This window comes from Daphnia pulicaria, chromosome 8, assembly GCF_021234035.1.
Source record: "Daphnia pulicaria isolate SC F1-1A chromosome 8, SC_F0-13Bv2, whole genome shotgun sequence".
Classification (NCBI taxonomy): Eukaryota; Metazoa; Arthropoda; class Branchiopoda; order Diplostraca; family Daphniidae; genus Daphnia; species Daphnia pulicaria.
Window position 1 is genome coordinate 4,367,624 of NC_060920.1, and position 24,630 is coordinate 4,392,253.

The 24,630-nt window shown below is 39.0% G+C and overlaps 4 non-coding genes across 4 annotated transcripts; 3 read left to right on the forward strand and 1 right to left on the reverse strand.

Annotated features, from left to right (window-relative positions):
• Positions 1-468: 468 nt before the first annotated feature.
• Positions 469-542, forward strand: Trnan-guu. The gene has a single exon. It is a non-coding gene; the product is annotated as a tRNA-Asn (tRNA).
• A 672-nt stretch (positions 543-1,214) lies between these two features.
• Positions 1,215-1,287, reverse strand: Trnak-cuu. The gene has a single exon. It is a non-coding gene; the product is annotated as a tRNA-Lys (tRNA).
• Positions 1,288-6,947: 5,660 nt separating this feature from the next.
• Trnal-caa lies at positions 6,948-7,066 on the forward strand. Its single transcript has 2 exons — positions 6,948-6,985; positions 7,022-7,066. It is a non-coding gene; the product is annotated as a tRNA-Leu (tRNA).
• A 4,728-nt stretch (positions 7,067-11,794) lies between these two features.
• On the forward strand, positions 11,795-11,866 carry Trnaw-cca. The gene has a single exon. It is a non-coding gene; the product is annotated as a tRNA-Trp (tRNA).
• Positions 11,867-24,630: the final 12,764 nt, after the last annotated feature.

Below are 24,630 nucleotides of genomic sequence, written 5' to 3' on the forward strand. Positions count from 1 at the left end.
GCTATTGCAATTTAGCTATTATTGATAGTTCTTAGCAGACTAGTCAACCTACGGAATTGAAGTCAATTTTCAACAATGATACTTTTTAGGTAAAAATATGGATGTTCATTTCTTTTTCGTTCACACATGAATAATTGACATGATAACTCCTTATAAGTCATATCTTGCATTGGCGTTGAAGAAAAATCAAAAATACTGCTTTGACGAGCTGGCAAACACCACTTCAATTAATTTGAATTTGATATAATTACTGTTTCGCTTATTCAAAGCGATTTATTCTTACAGGATATGTAAATCAATGTCCAATACACCATTTAAAGTTAATTGAATCAATGAATTCATAAAAACATCCATGATGTTTATGAAATAGAAACAAGAAGAAATTCTTCCAGGCACAGCACAGCACAGCACAGCTGCACAAAAATGTATTGTTTGCTTTCCTAATGGGTGTCGTTAGCCAATTAACATGCCCCTGTGGCGCAATTGGCTAGCGCGTTCGGCTGTTAACCGGAAGGCTGGTGGTTCGATCCCACCCAGGGGCGCATGGTGATTGAAATCTCTTGCTCTATTTTAAACTCTTCTTCTCATGACTTTATACCGAACTAAAGCTTGCATTGTAGAGTGCACACTCACGATATGGCTTCTTTAGCTGATGACTGTTGAATCTACTGAACATTTGCAGCGTAGGGTGCACACGCATCATGTTCATTCTCTCTGTGGAGCTACTGTTCCAGGTTCAGGTGTAATCTATCATAGATTCCCCTCTGCTGGTGTTTATGGACTTCTTCCCCATCCAGCGCAAGTCATTTCCCACATTCCTAAAACCAAAGGGCATTGTCGATTGGCTAAAGAAGAAAGTATCTTAAGGGTTATAGCACCTGCACAACAAAAGCAGTCGCCATTGATCTTCCCCTGTCTGTTGACTTCTTCCGGATACAGCATTGCGAATATTTTCAGATTGTCAGATTGTAGATTTCATTCACAAACAATATGGACTTTGCATAAATTCCAAATATGCATCTGATCTTTCTAAAAAATACTTCCCTGTTTCCACCCAGTATCGAACTGAGGATCTTCAGCGTGTTAGGCCGACGCTATAACCACTTCAATATGGAAAATTCATGCCAATATTGAATTTTTCTGAAATATATACAAAATACTAACGATGGTCTCCCAAAATCTAAATTAAATCTACAATATTTGCAATTATGTAACGCCCAACGGGGGGCTCGAACCCCCGACCCTGAGATTAAGAGTCTCATGCTCTACCGACTGAGCTAGCCAGGCTTTAAAATTTGCTCTATTCCAATGTCATCAACCAAGTTTTATTGAAGACATTTTGTCCTGTCCGCTAGCCGTGAACGAACTTTTATTATGATTGTTTGGTTTTGTGGGTAGTTCACACTTGCCTAATACTTCTAATCGTCTAGATGAGATACACTACTATTACTCATTTTTTTTTTTACTTTTCTTCGGATATTATTTGTTCCCATAGCTTTTCTGATGCTTCCACCTAGGAACAAACTGAGGATCTTCAGCTTGCGAAGACGATGTGATAACCTCTCCCGTACGAATATTTTAGCTTAAATTTTAACTGTTAGCTAATAACAGCTCGCGCGGTGCTAGGCTAAAAAATCAAACCAGCTATGATGCTTGCAATCACCTCGAAATTTTTTACCTCAACATAATTCCCCTTTTTTTAGCAGAAATCAGCTTTTTTTTCAAGCTAGGGCGTTTTCTTTTTTTGCTTGAAAAAATTAACCTGAAAACCAGCTTGAATTTTTCTCCCTAAATATATTTCCTATCTGTAAGCTAATTCCAGTATGGAAGTTTTGATCTAGGGTTTCGCTCCTTTTTTTTAGCAGAAATCAGCTTTTATTTTCCTAGCTAGGACGTTTTATGATCTGGCTTGAAATAATTGACCTTAAAATCAGCTCGAATTTTTCCCCCTAATATATTTCGTAACTGTTACAGCTAATTTTAGTATGGAATTTTTAATCTAGGGTTTCGCTTTTGAATTTGATCGCGAAATAAATCGTGATATAAAAAAAGGTTAAAAAAACGCTGCATATTCCTAAACACAAAATAGGCCTACAGATTTTTCTATGTATAACCTACGCATAGTATAATAGCTTAATAGGTATGGGCAATAGGTAAAATGTTGAAAATATATATTTTTTCATTCTTTATTTTTATATAAGTTTTTACTTGATTCTATTTGATTAGTTTTATAATTTGAAGTCTAAGTGAAGAATTATCGACATAGCTATAATAGGATCAAATATTTATAGAACAAGAAACATCAGAAGCTGCCAGATCCGGACAACCAGCGACCATAGACGTCGTCTGCGTTTGCGCCCTGGTGGCTGCCCAGATAGGAATTCTTGTCCCAAGGCGGGACCAAAGCCGTGCGGATGGTGCGGGGGGCACAGGGGAATCTCTAAGATGTCCCATTGCGAGCCCTTATTTGAACACGTTACTCATTTTAATCTTGTCGGATACGTCATTTTTTACTCCCTCTCGTAGAAGTCTCTGATGCGTCCCGTTTTTATTTTTTGGCTCCTTCTCGACACTTAGAAAATTTCGGAGAAACTGTCTTTGTCTTTTCGCGGCAAAGTTTGATTCTAAAATTCCATTATTAGCTGTATAGTACTGGCCTCTCACCATGACGATCCAGGTTCGATCCCCGGGTCTGGTTCCATAATTCTTCAACTGTGATGGTTATATGCAGTCGAATTATGATGTGTGCCTGGTAACCCTTTGCATAATCTGACAAATAAACTTTGTCGGGATATCCGGATCACCGTTCGTGAAAAAATGTCGGCACAGCAAACACTCATAAGAAAAAGAAGTGTAAAGAAAAAAGGAACGAAATTCAGAGTCCAGAAAAAGATTTATTATTAATGACTTCTTGAGATCCTTTTTCCGTCCCAAGTACGTCTAAAGTCCATCCAATGGGACGGGATAAGGACCGCTATGAGATCTCGGCGAAGCGGACATTGGCCATACGTAAAAGACGTCCTAGGAATGTAAACTTGGGAATCTGCTATGTGCCAAGTACATCCCAGACGTCTCAAAGTGACGTGTTTTGGGCGTCTATGGGACTGCAGTGTGCTATCTGGGTGCATGCAATCTGGGCTCCCGTTTTCTTGTGTAATTATCGTGTCTGTGTGATTCTTGTCGTTGCTACTTTTGGCGATTTCAATCAATCAACTCGAGTGCTACAGTTTAACGTCCTTACTGTGTATTTTTTCCTCCGATTATGTGTTCAATCAAGTCAGTTAGGGCTTGTGTGTACAGTCATGACAAGCTTATCTCCCTCTTGGCGTCGCCACTTGTGGCGGCAAGACTTCACTATCGTGATCTTATCACCGTAAGCGGCCTCGGCCTCGCTGGCCATCGTAGGTGGCGGGGCTGTAGAGGAGGGGCTGATGCAAAGAGATCACGGCTGTTCAAATGCTGGCCACAGTTTGGGCTTGTGAATGCTCGCTCAGTCGTTAACAAGTGTGCGATGGTCCATGATCTTATTGTCTCTTCACAACTTGACTTGCTCGCAATTACGGAAACCTGGCTCTCTTCGCTGAACGGAGTCACCTGTCTCGAAGCTTGTTCCCCTGAGGGTTACTCCTCGACTCATGTTCCAAGGATGGGTAGGCGAGGTGGGGGTGTGGCGCTTATTTACAAGAACACCATACAGATTCACCCGCATCCGGCTGGTTCTTTCTCAACATTCGAACTACTGGACATCACCGTCACGTTTAAATCGGTTGCCACCCGCCTTGTGATCATCTACAGGCCTTCGGCTCGGAATAAGATCCAGTTTCTGCATGAATTCTCAGCGCTTCTTGAATCAATCGGCTCTTCGTCTTCGGGCAATCTCCTGATTGCTGGCGACTTCAATCTCCATGTCGACAGGCCAGATTCTGTGGAGCTAGAGTTCTTGTGTCTCATGGACTCCTTTCATTTGGTTCAGCACGTCTCTGCCCCAACGCATGTGAGTGGTCATCTTCTTGACCTGGTGTTCTCAAGAGCGACGAAACAAATTGTCACTTCGACGTGGGTCTCCGACATTTTCAGTGACCATTTCGTGGTTCACTGCTCACTACGACTTGCCAGACCTCAGCAGCCGACTAAGAAGGTGACCTTTCGGCCTTTCAAGTCCATCGTGATCGATGATTTCGCGAAGGATCTGGCGTCTCTGCCACTTCTTACGTGTCCAGCATCTACATCGGAGGGCTTATTGAAACAGTATAATGATGGGGTTCGGTCTACTCTGAACAAGCACGCACCTCCTCAAACGAAGGTTTTCGTCATACGTCCGTCATCTCCTTGGCTGAACGAAGACATCAAGGTCGCCAGGCGCACTCGTCGTATGGCGGAGCGACGATGGAGGAAGAATCCGATTGTTGTGCATCGCCAACTACTGAGCTCTGCGAGGAATCGGCTCGGTGACCTGATGGAGAGCGCCAAAAGTTCTCACCTGAAGGGACTAATCTCTGAATGCGGTTCTGATCAGAGGGCGCTTTTTCGGCTGGTGAATGGCTTCCTGTCAAGATCGAAGGCACTTAGGCTACCTCAGCACAGTTCAAAACGGGATCTGCTGAATCAGTTCTCATCGTTCTTTCTCAAAAAGACCACGGAAATCAGAAGTCAACTTGATCTTGCTCCGGTTGAAGCCGAATCTAGTCCGGAAACAACGTCTCCTGTTCCGCTGTTCGACTCGTTTGTTCCTGTTGGTGTCTCTGACATTACAGAGAGAATTCTTTCTTCTTCCAACAAATCATGCTCCCTCGACCCAATTCCAACTCATGTTTTGAAAAGTGTTGTATCTGTACTCGCCCCAGCAATTACTTGTATTGTGAATGAGTCATTGATGAGTGGTATATTTCCTGATACCTTTAAGATGGCTAATGTCACTCCACTCTTGAAAAAGCCCTCTTTGTGCCCAGAACAACTTTCCAACTACAGACCTGTCTGTAATCTGTCTTACTTATCTAAGCTTACGGAGCGTGTGGTAGCTGATCAGTTTGTATCTCACCTAAACAGAAATGATTTGTATGTCCCTGTTCAATCTGCCTATAGGGCGTTTCATTCTTGTGAAACTTCTCTTATACGTGTTTTAAACGACTTACTTATCTCTGTTGACGAGGGTATGGGATCTGTTCTTCTTCTGCTGGACTTGAGTGCTGCCTTCGACACTGTAGACCATGCAACTCTCATTCAGAGGCTCTGTGATCGTTATGGTGTCTCGGGTAGGGCTCTGAATTGGTTCGAGTCGTATTTGAGTGGTCGGAGTCAATTGGTGACTGTTGGTGATGTTGCGTCTGACTCTAGTGCCGTCGTAATGGGTGTGCCACAAGGCTCAGTTCTGGGTCCGACTCTGTTTTCTACCTATTCTGGCCCAATATATCACATCTCAGTGCGTCACGGGATCAACTCGCAGCTCTACGCGGATGACACGGACTTCTATGCAAAGTTCGAGCTTTACCCTGAGCATTTGAACCAGAAAGAAACATACGGGCGACTAGCGGGCTGTGTGGACGAGACGAGGGCTTGGATGAAGAGGAACAAGCTTAAGTTTAACGATGACAAGTCTGAGCTCCTGCTGGTCTACTCATCAAGAAAGCGCTGTCAACCTTCTCCGTTGCCTCTTCAAGTTGGCGAGAGCAGCTTGACCCCTCGTGCCTCAGTCAAGAACCTGGGCGTCATCATTGATAAGCATCTCTCAATGGAGGAGCAAGTTCAGAGCCTGTGCAAGAAAGCTAATTTCCACATCTGGAGCATCGGCCGAATTCGCAGATTCCTGGACGACGCTACCACTGAGAAGCTTATGCATGCTTTTGTTTTCTCCACCATCGACAGCTGCAACTCTCTTTTGTATGGACTCCCCGACAAGCTCCTGGACAGACTTCAACTTGTCCAAAACAAGGCGGCGAGGATGGTGAGAAGAGTGAAGAAGCATGATCACATTACTCCGCATCTGATGGCCCTGCACTGGCTCCCGATTAAGAGCCGTATAGTGTTTAAGATCCTCGTTTTAACGTTTCACTGCCTTCATGGATCCGCTCCAGCTTACTTATCTGAACTCATCAAGCCCTATCGCCCAGCATTGCAGTCCCGATCGGCAACGTCTCCTAACCTTCTATGTATCCCTAGGATTCGTCTTGAGACGTACGGTGCTCGCTCTTTCAGTCATGCCGCTCCGACGCTCTGGAACAAACTACCGGAGGATATTAGGGCGATCAATTCTATGTCGTTGTTTAGATCTCGTCTCAAGACGCATCTCTTTAAGATAGCATACATGTAGTTACGCAAGTTTGTCTCTGCCCAATGTAAGCGCTTTGACCATTTCATGAAAAAGCGCTATATAAATCCTGTAATAATAATAATAATAATAATAGGTAAATAAGCGCATCAAATAATTCTAAAACAGTAACTGGATGGGTGACCAGGCTAATAAAGGAAGCGCGGGCGGAAAATCCCTTTTTCGTCAATTGGTATGGTAGCGAGAAAATTTCAAGCTACCTTCAATCTAAGATTTCTAGCTAGAAAAAACAGCTAAAACTACCCTAAAATTCCAAATGTGGAATTTAAAAATTTTAGTCTGAATATTTCTAGCTAAATACTCCTAACTTCGTAGCTATTTTTAGTGCGGAACTAGCTAAAAGTTTCGTACGGGCTACACTATGGCATACCGGAAGTCAACTGCAAGATTTTATTCGTGTTGGCCTTAGTAAAAATGTAATGTTTGCTTTCCTTATGGGTGTCGTTAGCCAATCAGCATGCCTCTGTGGCGCAATTGGCTAGCGCGTTCGGCTGCTATCATAGATTCCTTTCTGGTGTTTATGGACTTCTTCCCTCTGCCAGTGCAGCGAGCCAGTGCAGCGAGCAAGTGCAGAAAAGAGTTTCAATGCATCATAACTCAGGGACAAGGTATATATGATGTGGTCAGGATGGCCGAGCGGTCTAAGGCGCCAGACTCAAGGACATATTCCTTACTTCAATAAGAGAAGTTGCAGTATTCTGGTCTTCAATGAAGGCGTGGGTTCAAATCCCACTCCTGACAAACTTTTGGTTTTCTGAATTCACATGATCATCGCATTGCAACATAATTAGAGAGGTTGCTTTGATATAGTGATAGAGAATGCTTAATGTAACACTATACAAGGTCACTAAGTGGTAATACTGGTCAATTTTCTGTAATTTAAAAAGATGTGACAATACTAAAGTGATGACGCTCACTTATATCAAGTAATGGTGGTTTAGTGGTTAGCATAGTTGACTTCCAAGCAATTGACCCGAGTTCGATTCTCGGCTATCGTTATTTAGCTTATATTGATAGTTCTTAGCAGACTAGTCAACCTATGGAGTTGAAGTCAATTTTCAAAAATGATACTTTTTTGGTAAAAATATAGTTGTTCATTTCTTTTTCGCTCACACATGAATAATTGACAAGATAACTCCATATAAGTCATATCTTGCATTGGTGTTGAAGAAAAATCAAAAATACTGCTTTGATGAGCTGGGAAACACCACTTCAATGAATTTGAATTTGATATCTTTACTGTTTAGCTTATTCAAAGCGATTTATTCTTACAGGATATGTGAATCAATGTCCAACACACCATTAAAAGTTAATTGAATCAATTAATTCATAAAAACATCCGTGATGTTTATGAAATAGAAACAAGAAAAACAGCACAGCAAAGCACAGCAGCTGCACAAAAATATATTTTTTGCTTTCCAAATGGGTGTCGTTAGCAAATTAGCATGTATATTTGGCGCAATTGGCTAGCGCGGTTGGCTGATAACCGGAAGGATGGTGGTTCGATCCCACCCAGGGGCCCATGGTGATTGAAATCTATTGCTCTATTTTAAACTCTTCTTCTTATGATTTTATACCCGACTAAAACTTGCATTGTAGAGTGCACACTCACGATATGGCTTCTTTAGCTGATGATTGTTGAATCTACTGAACATTTGCAGCGTAGGGTGCACACGCATCATGTTCATTTTCTTGTAGAGCTACTGTTCCAGGTTCAGGTGTAATCAAACATAGATTCTCCTCTGCTGATGTTTATGGACTTCTTCTCCATCCAGCGCAAGTAATTTCCCACATTCCTAAAACCAAAGGGCATTGTCGATTGGCTAAAGAAGAAAGTCTCTTAAGGGCTATATCACCTGCACAACAACCGCAGTCGCCATTGATCCCCCCCCCCCCGTCGGTTGAATTCTTCCGGATACAGCATTGCGAATATTTTCAGATTGTCAGATTGTAGATTTTATTCACAAGGAATATGGCCTTTGCAAAATTGCAAAATATGCATCTGATTGATAGTCTTTCTAAAAAAATACTTCCCTGTTTCCACCCATGATCGAACTGAGGACCTTCGTGATAACCACTACACTATGGAAACTTCATGCCAACATTGAATTTTTCTGAAATAACTACAAATACTAACGATGGTCTCCCAACATCTAAATTAAATCTACAATATTTGCAAATATGTAACGCCCATCACGGGGCTCGAACCCCCGACCCCAAGATCAAGAGTACCATGCTTTCCCGACTGAGCTAGCCAGGCTTGAATATGTGCTCTATGCCAATGTCATCAACCAAGTTTTATTGACGATTTTTTGCCCTGTCCACTAGCCGTGAACGAATTCTTATGATGATTGTTTGGTTCTTTGTGGAGAGTTCACAGTTGCCTAATACTTCTAATCGTCTAGATGAGATACACTACTATTACTAATTTTGTTTTTACTTTTCTTTGAATATTATTTATGCCTGAGGGATTTAGTTCACTAAATAACAGAAGGTTTAAAGGTCTTTATAGCAGTTTAGGCTCCTCCTCCATCGGTCGACCTGAAAAGCTTTATTGGGATTTTTTTTTCAACCAATAGGAATCGTAGAAAATGAAAATGGTCAGTAATGATGAATTAATCATTATCCAAGCTAAAACTGGTAGATTTACATTATGGCAAATGTAACGAACGATGGTTTGCATCGTTTTTATGCTTTTAACATGAACCAATGTCACATTCTTATCTTTTATTTGCTTTTTAAAAAGTAAACGTCGGCCATTTTGAAAACATTTTCAGCATTTCAACATTTAAAACATAGATGGCACCATTTTCTAAGTAAAAAATAGTAACTAGACTGAATTGTAAGTTTCAAACGGTGGAAACAAGCTTTGGAAAGTGGAACATTTTACTACTTTCGGTCCTGGCTATGATGAGTCAGAGAAAGGGGATTGGAAAGGCTGGATCCATCCAGCTACAGAGGGATATATAGCCAATATGTAGGCCGTGATGGTAATAGGCCATTCTTTAATTACAGGACTTTCTGAAAATGAAACATTTCCTAAAGTTCTTAACACTGTATTCAACTAAACTTAAGCTAACTTTAAATGACGAAGGTGCCCAAGGGGCTTTATTAAGGACATGCTGAGAATCTATTTCGTGTTGTACTGCGATACCCTTGCTATAAAATTCTAGTTTTTATAACTGTGTCTGACTTCGACCGATCTAATAATTTCACTGTTTTCTCGACCCGTTTTATTACCATCCTTTGCTTTTGAAACTCAACTGAAGCATTGGTCAGGCGAGAATATATTAATTCCTGATGACGCGTACTATGAGACAGAAACAAGTATATACAAGTAAAAGACAGTCTAGACAAATATTATTTCTTTCATTTAGCCTATTTTATCCACAGTATAGTTTCATTGAGTCGTAAATGAAAATTACATATATTCTTTTGACTTTTGTAGTCAATAAACTTGACCGGCTCAAATATCTTGAATCGAAAACGCCTTACAGTACAATATGCTACTCTCTAGAACTCATTCTACGACGCTATATTGAATATAAAAACGAAAAGTTAACAACAAACTTTCTTCATTAAAACATTGGAAAATTAAACAAAGCAAAAGAAGGTTTTATGTTGTAATATATATTTTAGAATTATGGGAGCTTCACTAAGGCCATAGACATTCTTAAAAATGAAGGAAAATTGTCTTTAGCATTCTCTTGACCTTAACATTTTCGAAAGAGAAATTGGTGAATTTTCAAAAGATTCTCCAATCGTGCATCACAATACATTTTATTAGTGAGTGCAATGTTCTATTCCTCGAAAGAATCCAACGTCATGTTTCTTGCTCTTTTGATTTTTTTTCAATTAGATCACCAATTTAAATGTAAACACAAACTTCGTCATTAAGATCTTCCAAAATGTTGTAATCTCCCTATGAGATTTCTGACTTATCACTGGCTGAAATTACATTATTAAAAAAATAAAAAAACTTCACAAATGCATTTTCTTTTTTCGTTTATTGTTCAATTTTCTTAAAAAAAATGAAAAAATCCTGATGGACGTGCCTTCAGTTACACTGTGAGAAGGAATTAATCCTTAAATTCAGCAATAATTTCTTAACTCAAAATAGATTTAATTACTACTTACTACTTTACTACTAATACTACTGCATATCTTCACCAACGTTGATCAAAATGGACCACAGAATTTCTATCTGGTTCTTGATCTTGATCGCAGATCATCACTCGTTTACGATCAGCAAAAATGGATCAAACAAAACAAGATATTTATGGAAACGGGGGTTCCACACGCAGCTCCCTGCTCCCTATACTTGCAACATATGGGTCGTATCTCCCTCATCAAAAAATTTCATCCATGGAAAACCCTTCGTTAAATCTTTCGAGTCAAACTCAAAACTCATCTGTTTAGACTCTTATAGGGGAGAGTGGGGCGACTGGCTCACTTTTTTTCTCTTAGCTTCCATTCCATTATTTTCTAACGGATTTAGATCCAAAGAGAATCCTTCCTGCTCTAAATGGTGATTTTTTCAATCCAATCTAAATAAATAAAGACTATGTTATTGCCGATTTAAAAAAAAGAGAGAGCAAACCCGCCCCAGATACTTGCTCACTTGCTCACACCGCCAGGGTGTTTCGGCCCCTGTATTTCTTACGGAAAAACCGTTGACTGACAGTAGAAACTTAAAATTTAAAAAAAAAAATAATGCAACTCCCCAACGGAATATCAATTAAAAAGCTTAAATAAGTATGTTAGTTCTGACTAAAAACACGAAAAAAGTCGAACACAAATAATTTTACTGCTATCATATGCAATTTTATGTGAGCAAAAAGCCCCGACACTGTGTGGCCGATGCGCTCCCAACAAAGGGGTCTTAGTATATTATTGAATATCTCTTATTTAAACTATTGTGAATATTAAACAAACTAAACAGGCTTAAAGAGGAGATAACGTAGAGTATTTTCCATATTTTTTTATAATTTTAAAGTAATCGGGAAAGCCGATACTTGATTCGAAAGTCAAAGTAGGACGACCCAATTTTAAGATAAAAATTTATTTTACTTTTCATTCCTTAACCATTCGTCGTACTACCATGAAATTTGGTTTTAAGATGCGCATTACTAACATCTACATCTCCTGATTTTTTGAACATTTTATTGCAATTTTAACGCATCGAGAAATCAGTTGAGCCTACCAACCCGAACGCCAGATCGTCCCACTCTCCCCTACCCAATTTACGATGGTATTTACCGCTTTCAATCAACAGTTTTGAGAAAAATTCACATGGAAAATGTGATACAAGCTCTTGGTTATATTCTCTGTTCTTTAGCGAATGAGTTGAGGATTAGTACGAGGAATGGAGTTCACTGGAAATAAAAGAAAAATGTTTTAAAAATACGATTTGACATTTCATGCCCCTAAAATTTGTTTTATCCATTTGATCTGTTATCATGTATGTGTGACTGCGTGGCGCAACGGTAGCGCGTCTGACTCCAGATCAGAAGGTTGCGTGTTCAAATCACGTCGTGGTCATTAGTTTTAAAAAATTAATTAATAATTATTTTAACGGATCAGATTTTGGTTAAAGTCTATTTTAACAACCCACTTTTTACTATACTTTGTAATTTGATTTTACTTAATTCCTCATTATTCTCTATAGAAACTGGTAGTTTTACTTCAATACACCTATTATTGGATTATACTGATTTATTATACTTTATACTATACTTAATGGGACAACTCCGCGGATGAACACACACGCATGAAGGTTGGTATTGTACTGGTTGAAAACAAATTTTATGAACGTTGCCAGATTAATGCAACATTGCCATTTAGTACAATATTGATTTTGGTGTTGATATAAAGACAAAAAATGCTGGCTTTAAATAACATTTCGTAGCTCAATGGTATAGTTCTGGATAAATGTACTAGAAGGTCGTGGTTCGGGACTGGTTCAAACTTTTTATGTGATTATATGTAAATAAGATTAATAAAATGATTTAGTAAAGTATAAAGGAAGTTAACTTGGTGCTGGGTTGATATTATTTTGTTAGTTACAACTTTGTCATTGTTCTGGAAAGATGTCGTCTAATGCTTCATGGCAATTTTTCCCTTCAACTAGTGTAATTATAAACAATTATAGAGTTGGGCTTAATGGATTCTATACAAAGTGTAAAAAAACCGTCACAAACCAAATCAATCATTCCATTTTAATTAATTCGATGGACTTCATTTCAACTTGTTATGATATGTGGTTCGTTATCACCCATGGATTTATATAAATACTTAGTGGAAATTGGATTTATAGATAATACCTATGCATCTATTTGTAAGAATTGCAAAGGACAGCTTAGTATAGTAAGTACATTATTTTTGTTACAAAGATCAGACATTAATATTTTGTTGATAGATTTCGTTTACCAATGCCATTGACGGTATTATATTCAAATGTAACCACACGCTTTTTGCTAATGGTAGTAAAATCAAAAGGAAAAAATGTGACAAAAAATATTCAATTCGGACTAATTCTTGGTTTTTTGGGTCCCATTTAACTATTTTTGAAATATTATCTTTAACTTACTACTGGTGGCACGAATTGCCTCTTAATTTCATTGAACATGAATTGAGTCTCGGTAGGTTAATTATTATACTATACTATTCTATTGTATTACATTATACTGTTTTTGTTTAGCTCATGGAACTCCCATTGATTGGGCTAGTTTTTGCCGTGAAGTAGCGGAGGATATAGTAATTAACAATTCAGAGAAAATTGGAGGAGTTGGTGTAGAAGTAGAAATTGATGAATCTAAATTTGGAAAAAGTATAGTGTTATTTATATGTTTTTGTCATTTGTTTGATATAATTACATACATCTTTATAAAGGGAAATATAATCGTGGAAAAAGAGTTGATGGTGTTTGGGTTTTTGGTGGAGTGGAAAAAGGAACAGGAAGGTGTTTTCTAGTGGTTGTTCAAAATCGCACTGCAACCACTTTGCTAGCTGTCATTAAAGAGTGGATTAAGCCTGGAACCACCATAATTTCTGACTGTTGGAAGTCATATGACAACATCCAGTAATTTCTATTTATTTTATAATCGATTATTCGAATCGAAGTTAGGAGAAAAAATGAAAAGGGGGGTTTGGGGGGTCTCCCCCCACACAAAAATAATTTAACTACCATTTAATGTCAATTTGTCATAGGCTACACTGCATATGTGCACATTGATATCTTTTATATTTAAGTTTTAAGTAATTAATTTTGGCAAAAATGGATAAGCAACAAAATTTGTTAAACATGGCAACATTGTTTATCAGACAGAAAAATGTTGATTTGACATTTCACATTTGACTGCCACTCTCAATGTTACTACGTTTATACCAGAAAAAAATGTGCAAAGTGTCTGTATCCATCGGATAACCAAAAAAGGGTAAATAGATAACAATCAATCAGTATTAATCTAAATAACAAACACAGCAAGTCATTTGAGAGTTAAAATTAAATAAGAAAGTAAATATAAAGGGGGGGTGGGGTTGAGGGGGTCTCCCCCTCACAAAAAAATAATTTTACTGTGATTTATTGTTAGACACTACACGTTGACAACTTTTTACTGCACTGTATGAAAGACTTAAAACGTAAGTAAATTGGAATGAGACTTAGCGAAACGTGATTAAATACTGGGATTTTGGGTTGGTAAAGTTAAGTAGAGAATGGTTGATATTTATTATGCTATATTTTATTGTATGTTACTGAACCCATCCAAATCCCACGTTTCCTCGTTGCACTCGGGCCCATTCCTGTTTAGTTACTTAACTATATGGTATTAATTAAGTAAAGTAAAAGTAAAGTAAAAAGTGGGTTGTTAAAATAGACTTTTACCCAGATTTTAAACATGGGAACGTTTATCCATATATAATAAAATAACAAGCTCTTGGGGGAGGAGCCTGTGTCTGTCACGGATAATGTGTCAACACAGGCTCCTCCCCCCAAAGCTTTTATTATATATGGAACATGCCCAAACATGCCCAAACAAATCACCACCAGATGTCGTCGCCGTGATGACGCAATCTTTGATGAAGCAACAACCAGCATCACAACCAGATGTCTATAGCATCGCAGTGATGACGAAATCTTCAATAAGGTAGTCACTGGGCATATTTCCCACGATAAAATCTATTACGGGCAGATGATTAAGCTACAGAAAAGCGAATAGCAAAACAGTCCGACTTTACGTTGGACAAAAGTTCCCCGGATTTGACCGGGGCTCAGGTTACTCGTTAAAAGTATAATTGAACATAAAGAATTCAAGTTAGTTTTAAAGGAACTTGTTGTGTTTTTTAATTTGATATTAATTTTCATGTACACTAGTGTTCTTTTCCCCACGAAATACAATAGTGAAAGCATTCCTTATGATTTATAATATATGCAACAATAAAATGACAAAATAATAATGTAAAAATACAGTTATAATTTTCTAGAACACGATTCCATAATTAAAGCTGTCCGGGAAGTATATACGTTTTCCCTGTCCCTCTTTCTTTCTCTTCTTTTCTCCGTTCATTTCACGGAAACATTCGAAAATATCAGATACCAGAGACTGGATAAGCAATGCTATATCCTAAACGCCAATACACATAAAAACAGGTTATACTTTTCATGCAAATGCAGAGACTGGCAGCTAAAATGTTGTACAAATTCAAAAGGGCTATTCTTCTAAAAATATTCTTAATTTCCCTATGAATAGTTTTCGGTGGAGGGGCTACAAGTTATCACGCCTTTTGTTTAATTTATATCCAATAAAAACCGTTTTTGCACCGCAATGCCCAGCAAAATGATCTCTTGAAAGAGGAAAATTCTGATTTGCTCGATTCGTCAACTCCCTAAACCGGGAAGCTTTTTGGGGGAGTTTTTAAAGCCTTATCTTCCCATTTTCGTTGGTCTACCTGTCTATTATATATTGGTTGGCCCTTGGAAGTCACAGCCGGAAATCAAAACGTATGCTGTAACGATCTACGTAAGTGAAAACAAGTTTATCTTATCTGTTGTTAAAAAGTATCGATTATAGATTTCGTTGATCACGTGAATGCATCATGAACATTAGTAGCATCTCCTTTTCAAATAATTTCTTTAATTCTATATTCTTCCGGAGTTTTTTAAAGCAAGCTAGATGAGACTCAAGAGCATCTTGTGCAAGATTTTGTAGGCGGTAATTGAATAGCGGTTAGAGAACCCTACCGGGAAATGAAGAGTTAATGCTTGTCTTATACTTGCCCATCCAATTCTGTAAAAACATAATTGTTCTATCAGGCTCGCACGAATGCAATGATATGTAAAGCAAAATGTACCCTTTTCAAAAACAAAGCTTTTGAAACTCACTTCACTACATTTTTCTATTTCATTCACTAATGCACGTAATTCCAATTACTTTGTAATCAAGGAAATATTTTATTTAAGAGAAATAGGTTCAAAGTAAGCGGTGGGTTAACATCCATATAAGCTCCGTTTTAGTTAGCTGTTGTTTAACACCACGCGCCCGAGCAGAATCTTTCTCTCCAAGAACCATTTAGTTTGGAAAAAAATGGGAAAAAAATGAATATTTTAACTGTTGGGAAACCGTTCACTTTTGCGTTTTTCTTGATGTGAAAAAGACGAATAAAATTTTTAAAGTTTGATGGCAAATGTGGTAATAAATACTTTAAGATATTAACATACACTCGTTCAAAAGAGGGCTACTTAGCGCTACTTATACGATGCGTAACCGAAAGCGCAACTTATAAGTTGAGGAACGCTTCTTACGAAGTAACCGATAGTAACCTTCGCAACCGCCGATTATTGTTAGATGGGCAGCTTGTTCAACGGTTTTTGACAAAAAAAAAATTTTTTTGGGAAGCAGAAACGCTGTGCACTAACCACTACACCGATACATATGACTAATTTTACTAACTCTACTTTGGTTTTTCCATTAACTACAGAAATGCAGATGTACCTTAGTCCTATCGTCTTTGTAAAACATGTACATTATATAGATTTCAAAAATGCCAACTTAGAATGCTTTCCCGCGTATTTTCCCAGACAAAACTACTTTACTGTTTTTCTTCGACCGTTTCTCAGCGCACACACTCGTTTCATGTATGACAAAGATAGTAGTTATGCACTATACTATCCAAACAGAAATCAAATCAATTCAAACAAATTTTATTACTTATTCATGTGTACATGTAAACATGTTTAAAAACACATAAAAAGTAAATTATGTTTTTTTTATTGTATGCCTTAATGGCATGAGATACAACTCTTGATTTTCATCTCCAAGATTTGGTTTACCCTGAGGTCTTCGCGGGAACACTTGGATTTTAGCAGTAACACTGGTTATTTGCCACTTTTCAATAAATTCGGACAGATTTGAACCAAGATAAATACCATAGTCAGAGGAGAGGTAGGGTTTCACAAATGCAGGTTACAAACAAAGACATTTTCGACCAAAGATTACTGAGCGTGAATAATTGATATCATCATGCAAGAAATCTGAACATACAATAATGTCACCATTAGACATTGCACACAAATTGTCTGGTTTTTGGTTAATTAGTTTATTCGGTTAAAATTAAAAAAAAAATAACTTTTTGGGACATTTTCCACCTTTGTGATGATACTGAATGGGGGTACATGCATTTGACCTTCTTTTAGCTTCCAACAGAAGCCGAACTTTTTTGTCAAATATTACGCCCGAAGCAGTTGTTGGAAGCTGATATTTCATTTTTTCTACTAGCCTGTTACGAATCAGTTCTATTGGCAAATTTCCTTTTCTTAACGCCCTACGAAAAAAAAAATAGAAAACTTTCGTATTGAAATGTGCTTATTTTCTCCACGCCGTATTTGTACTTGGCGACATCCTGGGTTATGTGAGTAATTTTGTGGCTCACAAAGCGACAAGGGATATCCCTTTCTGATCGTCCTACCTCCTACGTCATACATATTTAAAATCTGTTGAGCCTTAATAGCATTCGATTGAGGAACTGGTTGAGACTCAAAAGATCCCAAGAGTAACATTGAAAATTGAAGCATCATGATGTGGTCAAGGTCAAAACCAGGTAGAATCCCTTCAAATACCGGGTAAAGGTGGTAGAACAGAAATTGCCTCTTAACATGCATTTTATAGTTGCCACAACCACTCAAGTTCCCCACGTGCCTGTCAAAATCATTTACCTTCCAAGATTTGTAAACAGCGATTCGAGTATTAACCTCAGCTAATTCCGTCTTGTTTAATTTCCCTTCACTTGGTACGGAAGCAAACCCAACTAATCTACGACCAAAGGCTCCTTCTATCATTGTATGCATGGGGTATATGACAAATCCTGTTACCATGGGGAAATTAAGGCGAACGAAAGGACTAATAAGATTGGGATCAAGATGGTCATCATCAGAAAAATCATTCACATGATAGCTTAGGAAATCAACGTCATTTCGCAGGGGAGCATTAACATTCCGCATTACGATTACTTTACTATCGCCGAATTTTTCACCCTTTTGGATACAACGATCGCAAGCCCAGTATCCCGAGTGCCCTTTAGACTGCTTCAGATAAGAGCGCATTGGGGTGTCGGAAATAACGCAACGAAGGGAGGCAGTGAAGAATCGTTTGCTTTGCAAACTAGATTCTTCAGTTTCAGGAGAAAGACGAATAAATTCGTCGATTGTTGGGTTTAGAAAACTATCAATATCATTGGGCTTGCCCTTGCCACAATAAAATCCAATAATAAAGGGAGATGTCTCTTCAAGTTCTCTTGTACCTTCATAATATTCCCAGTTCGGTCGAATGGAATGAATTCTTCCAAGTATAGGAGTGACGAAAGCAGCATCTTTGGCCCGAAATGGTTTTTATTCATAAATAAAGACATCTACTTTATAGTGAGGCAAATCATGTTCCAGAACTGGGCTACGATTTTTAGTTAATAATGGTTTTTGGGTTAAGTTTGCTGTAAAAAGTGGGTCAAATGCTTCAATCTGGCAATAATAAAAAATTAATTGTATTATTAGGAGCAAGAATATTTTAGGCAATACAATAAAACGTACTCTTTTCATGATCGCCTTGGGCAGTAGATGTGGTTCATCAACATATACGTTGGCAAATTGAAACAAATCAGCGTCGTGGTATACGATGCCAGGAGATGTTCCGCTAAGAGCGCTTTCTAAACCGAAATGTAAATATTTGTCATCGCCGACCGGACTTGCTGGAGGCAGTTTTGGGGATGATTGTTGTTGGTCATTTGATGGCCAATCAAATCCATAAATTTTTATTAATTCTTTGGCTGTATTTGGTAATGTAGAATAGTTTTCTTCTGGTTCATATAGTTTCAATAGCATCAAGAGATATGTCATGTCGCTATGATTTTGATTTGTATAAACTGCAAAATGTTGCAATAAGGCAAGCAGAGGCAGATTTCGTTTTTGATACGACTGAGTACCATTAATTGGACTTAAATCGTTTTCCCCAGTTTCAGAGTCAGTTTCATAGTCTTGTACATCGTCTTCAATGGTTGGCTCGCGAACCTTTTGAATATAATTGAATGTGAGAATTTAATACGGGTTCAAAACAATAATAATAATAATAATAATGTATTTCACTTAATATAGCGCCTTTTCCATTAACATGATCAAAGGCGCTTTCTTTCCCGACGAGCACGTTGATCAATTACATCTCTAAATGCAACAGTTATTAAATGGGTCTTCAAGCGAGAGCGGAACTGGGCTAGGGAAGACGCAATACGGACATTCTGAGGAAGAGAATTCCAAAGCTGGGGAGCATACGTCTTGAAGGACCGGCAGCCATAAGTATTGGTACGGGACTTCATTGAAATTAGTCTATCACAGGCCAAGCGAGAGGAGACAGGTAGACGGAGGAGGGACGACAAGTAACGAGGAGCCAGACAGTGTAGACAACGATACGTGAGCAGAGCAATTTTGAAATCAATTCGAAATGCAATAGGGAGCCAATGGAGATCGAGGAGAATAGGAGAAATCGGGTCGCACTTTTTCGCGCCTTTGATGAGACGAGCCGCTGCATTCTGGACACGCTGGAGACGATCTAGTGATGACTTCGGCAGTCCCACTAGGAGAGAGTTGCAGTAGTCTAGTTGAGTGATGACAAAGGCATGAATAAGTTGAGCAAGTGCGGACTCGGCGAGGAATTTTCTTATTTGAGAAATTCTCCTCAAATGGTAGAAAGCCTTCTTGCAAGCCGAACGAACTTGAGCATCCATGGTGAGGTGCGAGTCAAGTATCACACCAAGACTTCTCACTGTAGAGACCGGTCGAATATCAGCGTCGCCAACAGTCAGGAAATAAGGAGCAGGTTCAACACCCACATGCTTGGAGTACACCAACATGACTTCAGTCTTCGAGTCGTTGTATTTGATCATTTTTTGCGCACCCCATCTCCTCGTTTCAGCTATGCAGGCAGATAGAGAAGAAAAAGCTCGCCGTTGATCAGCACCATCTTTGGAGATCCGAAATGATACATATTTCTGGTCGTCATCGGCATACTGATGATCAGAGATACCATAGCTGGTAGATATTTCATGGATCGGGGTGGTGTATAGGATATACAGGACAGGACCGAGAACAGACCCTTGAGGAACACCAGAGGGGAGAAGAACAGCAGATGAAAATTGGCCTGACACACTGACAGATTGACGCCGATCCGAAAGGTAAGATTGAAATCATGCTAGCGTGGGGCCACAAATACCAAATTTAGCAGAAAGCCGAGCAATAAGGATCTGATGGTCAACAAGGTCAAAAGCAGCACTCTGATCAAGGAAGGCAACAACAGTAGCTACATCTTTTTCGTCAGCAGAAACAAGTAAATCATTACAGACTTTCAAAAGAGCAGTTTCAGTAGAGTGAAACGGCCTGTAGGCCGACTGCACGGGGACGAAGAGAGACTCACATTCAGTTTCCAGATAATCATGAAGTTGTCTAACGACAACACGCTCAATAATTTTGGACAAAAAAGAAAGATTAGATACAGGCCGATAGTTGTTTAGGACATCAGGGTTCAGATTAGGCTTCTTCAACAATGGTGTCACGACAGCAAGTTTCATATCATCAGGGAAGACACCCAGCGAGAGGGATAGATTCACCAGTTTAGTTATAGGTGTGACAAGAATTTCAGCAACCTTCTTCAACAGAAATGTCGGAATGGGATCCAGGGGCGAAGACTTAGTTGGGCAGCGAGTAATCAAAGAAAGAACATCAGCACTCGTTACTGGGGCAAACTTTGTGAAAGAACGAGAAGTCATTGGTTGTTCGGTTACCGAAGTCGATCCAAAGACGTCTAGGCTCGTCCTGATGTCATGAATTTTCTTCAGAAAAAAGTCACCAAATTTCTCAAGAAGAGCAGGTAGATCAGTATGCGATGGAAGGCGAAGAGCAGGCTTCTTCAAAAGAAACGAGTCAACAATCTTGAATAACGACTTCTTTCCGGTTTGCTCAGTAATCTTGGAATTGAGAAAATCCACTTTCGCAGAAGATATAAGGGATCTCAATTTGCTCAGAGCATGATGCAAAATCTCCTTGTCAATAGTCAGACTTGTAGCTTTCCAACGTCTCTCCAGCCTCCTAACTTCTTTACGAGTAGAGGCAATTTCTTGATTATTCCAGGGGTTGTCAGGCCGAATAGTGAATACTCTTTTTTGTAGTGGTGCATGTTTATCCAGTACCTCAGTTAAGCCAGCGTTGTACAAGTCTAGAAGGCGAGCGATGTCATCAGTTTCATCGGTGAGCAGAGGAAGGCAGAGAAGATCAGTAGCAAACCTATCCATGTCGATAGCTTTTAAGTTTCTGAGTGAGACAGTTTTCTTGGGTCGAACAGGGCGACTGGCATTGGCAAGCCAATGAACGGCATAGTGATCACTCAAAGGATCAAACACATCACAATTTAGAACCAAACTATCCACCGACCTTGAAATCACTAAGTCGAGCGTGTGGCCACTAATGTGAGTAGGGCCACTAACATGCTGAAGCAGATCACAAGATTCCAGAAAGGAAAGGAACTTTTGGCACACTAGGTTAGACTTGGTGTCAACATGGATGTTGAAATCACCAACGATCAACAGCTTTGAGGGAGTAGGAAGAAGCAGCTCAAGCAAGTCAGCAAACTCAGTCAAAAATAGACTAGGGCTGAGTGAGGGAGAGCGATATATCACCACCAAGCATATCGTATTGCCATTCACAGAAAGAGATGCAGGAAGATATTCAAAAGACGCAGGCTTGAAGTCAACATTAAGGCCGTTTACACGAATCGAGTCACGAAAAAGTAGGGCGATTCCTCCCCCTCTTCCACTAGCTCTCGGGCAATGTATCGCTGAGTAACCAGCTGGGCACACGTCACGAAGTATAACGTCACCAATGTCTTCATTCAGCCAAGTCTCGGTGATAGCTAATAGATCTAGACCAGTAACAGTAATATGGTAATTGAACAAGTGTTTGTTGCTGACAAGAGATCTGGCGTTGGCGAGGCCGCAGAAAAGGAATCTTGATCTAGCTCTAGCAATCTTTGCTGATTTACCTCCCCTCATGCCACGACGCGAAGATGGGACAGCAGCAATGTTGAGAGATCTGACGACCCGAAGCATTGTGCTCGAAAGACGCAGGGGCACCAGGGAAGAGAAGCGAAGAGAGTAGAACAGCTGATTCAAAATCGCCATGGGGCATAAAGGCAAAACATTGAATGACACCTTCACACTAGAACTGTAGAGGAGATGAAATTCCAATTTCACGCCGTAGAAAGAAAATCACGATATGCAGCACAGCAAACAGTATATTCAAGGTGAAAAACACACTGTGAAACTATAAAAACTTAGAGAATAAACTGAAAATGTCGGGAGCTCAATTTGGTGCTGCCACTTCGGGCGCGACTCAGCAGACGAGTGAGAATTTAATACGGGTTCAAAACAATATGCAAGTTGCATCTTACTGAGTCTGTCCAATCTAGTATTGATGTGTTCTGGTGGGATTCCACTTCATTCTCATCTTCGGGAAGAGTCAACTGCAAGAGATCGATGGTGAGATGCTAAATAAGTGACTAGATAACTTGTACTGATTGACTCACCAATTCTGCAGCACTCTGGGTGACATTCCTGTCGTAAATTGCTTTATAGAGACCATATTTTTTCACTAAATCCTTGCAATTTTTAATAATATTCCAATTTTTTGTAGGAACTCCTTTTGAGACCCGGAGAGCCATGAATTCATTGGCTTTCCGTTTGAGTTTAGATTGGTAACTTGGCCCTAAATCTTTTAAAGGCCGTTTTCTGTGTCGGCATGAATATCCACCAGCAATTAAAATATTTTCAATTTCCGAATCAGTATACATCCTGACTAATAAATAAATAACATTATTTTGGAGTATTAAAGGTATTTCAGATATAATTTATTGCTTGAGTCTTTTACCTAAATTTATGCAATTGAAAAAGAAAAACAAGTTGTTTTGTTTACGAAAAATACTTTACCAATCGATAACGTATCGATTACTTGTAACAAAACCATTTGATAATTACATTATTTGCTCTTGGAAGATATTTAGGGATGAACGACAAAAATGTGCACGAATTTCTGATAGCTATTGCCCATATTGCATATTCACACCAGCACACGCTGATTCTCTTCATCATCACAAGTCACATCTGCCTGTCTTTCAAAAATATTGTAACACCTCGTGCATGGAAAATGGCATCAAATTATTCTCAGTCCCAAGTACTTTCAATTTAATATTTTTTTGCTATGCTTTTAATTTTGCCGTATATTTTATTCTTGTAGTATGGATTAGATGTTAATTTTCTTGAACATCCTGAATGGCAAGGAAGATACGATGGCGCATTAATTGGCCAACAAGAATCAACGTTAGATACCAATGTTACGTATCATGTTATAATTGTTTGTGATCAACCGGATCGCCATGGCTCATTGGGACCTTGGGTGCTGATTGTTCCAATTGATTGGATTGATTTAACGTCTAAACATGTTCTTTATCCTCATCCAACTTTTCATCTCCATGGTACCTTCCCCCAGGAATGGAGTGAAATGTCTTTTTCAGGGTTGAACAGAGCGCGCTCGATTTCCGCTCCGACAAAAAGACTATTTTTGTAGGAGACGCTTTCCCACAATAAAATTCGTTGAATACATGATTGCTGATTTCGTGACGGAAACCGCTGGTGAGTAGTAAATAATATAATTTACTGAAGACTTACAAGTTAACAACTACTCATGGCTAGGTTTTTAGTGACGTTTGAAGAAGCTAAAAGAGAAGCGAAGATTGAACTTGGAAAGATTACACAGCAAGCGGAGCAGCCAGAAAGTTTTCAAGATTCAAATCAATACGATATTAATGAACAACACTCCAGGCAAGGTACTGTGGAACCTAGAACAATATTTTTTATGTCAATGCTAATTTTTAATGCCATTAGCATACTATTAACCCAGTGTTGCTGCAAGTCCGAGGTTCTAAAAAGCACTTATCTTGAAATAACGGGACAAGACATCGAAGAACAAATTTTCAATTGCAATACACCAGAAAACCACCCGAATTGGCAACGTCGCTATGGAAATCAGCAGGGATCGTAAAGTAAATTAGTGTTTGGTGTTCAATGTTTTGTTTTTGCATTTAATCTCACACATAATGGTCCCCTTTTAAAGGTTTACAGCCATCGATTGCGTCGGGATCTTCCCGACAAAGTAAAGGCAGGTGGGAAGAAACTCCGCAGTCTTGTACTTCATATGTGATGCCGGCAGGTGTACGACAACTACAAAATACTGTGCCCCCATCAAGAGATTCATTGCGTGCTTCGTCTATTGCAAGTGTCTCGGTTACAGGATCTCTGAGTCGTTGTCTACCAGTTTCTAATACCTTAGCCAACACAGTGTGTTAAGTTCCAACTCAGCAGCCATCATCATCTTTATCTCGAGTCTTACCAAGTGCCCAGTCTGGTAAAATTATTATTTTTTTGTCTTTACTATTTTTAAATTAATATATAGCTTGTTCTATAGGGCCAACTAACGGCAATAAAAGTATACAGGCTCCTGGCTCAAAAAGAAACCTAGTAGAAAAACAAGTGAATCAGCTGATTTGCCCGGTAAGCTGAAACCAAATTTCCAAAATGTTGGTGAGCAAACTGTTTACCAACACTCTTTGCACAAAAATTCAATGGAAAAGAAAGGGGAACGACAAGCGTCCGGAATTTGGTCATCTTACGAATCTCGTTGCAGTTGTGGGTGGTAAGTGATTGACTTAAGAACACTTTTT